This window comes from Chenopodium album, chromosome 14, assembly GCF_948465745.1.
Source record: "Chenopodium album chromosome 14, dcCheAlbu1.1, whole genome shotgun sequence".
Classification (NCBI taxonomy): Eukaryota; Viridiplantae; Streptophyta; class Magnoliopsida; order Caryophyllales; family Amaranthaceae; genus Chenopodium; species Chenopodium album.
In genome coordinates, this window is record NC_137847.1 from 33062621 (window position 1) to 33063706 (window position 1086).

Here is a 1086-nt window from a genome sequence, read left to right on the forward strand (position 1 = left end):
TTTTCAAACATGGAGTCTTTTCGGATTTTATGGTTTCTATATATTATTTAAGTTCCTAGTTCGAAATCATTAAAATGGACATAGATGATTTCATACAATGGACTAGCATGTAAGATTAATTATTGGGTAGCGCAGATTCATGGGCTATAGGGGCATAGTGATGATGCTCGGTCAATCACATGGATATGCATGAATGATGCATGATCGAACTATAGACCTACTTTGAAGTTCAAGTATAGAACTTCCGGATATATTAGTGGATTCCTTTAACATGAGTGGAACACTGATTCCATTCAATGATTTCTTAATTGTGGTACATTCAAACGTCATGTGTAAAAGGGGGCTCTAAAGAATGTTTCCCGGTTACTTCAAGAATTGAGTGGGAGCTTTATTTTCACAAGATTGGATTGAGTCTATCTACTTAATTAGGAATGTGTCTTGGCCCCTTGAAGAGGGAGAATTCAAAAAATGCATGGCCGTGCTCAAATGGATTACACAGTAATCATTTGTTTTGTAATTCTAACTCAGATTTCAGGAAATAATTTGTAGATTAATATGATCTCGACATGAGATGCAATCATATTATCAAATCGACATATTGACTTAAGGAATTTGAATATTGCGCACTTGTCTCAGACAAGTAGAAGATTGAAGGAATTATGTCTTCAATAAGTGCAATTACTAGATATATCAAGGATCACTATTACGGAGATAATTAGAGCATTCTATAGGGACGTCATTGTCTGTTGCTAGATATGGAAAATGATCTTTGGGCTAGTTAAATAGTCCAAAGCCTAATAAAATGGATCCTACAAGGTCACACAACAAAGGTATTGGGTTAAACAAGTAAGAGGCCCATTAATGGGCCTCATGAGATCATGACATACCATAAGGAGTGTTGGGCTAGATTAGTTTGATTAGGACAAGGAGTTTGGGCTTGACATGGACTCTTATTTAGAGATGTGATCTATAAATAAGATCCATGACTTAGATTAACAGTAGAATTCACAAGTCAGTTAATTCTAATTCAAGCAACCAAGTCCCAAACCCTAATCCCTCTATCTACGACCGGCCACCCCCTTTGGT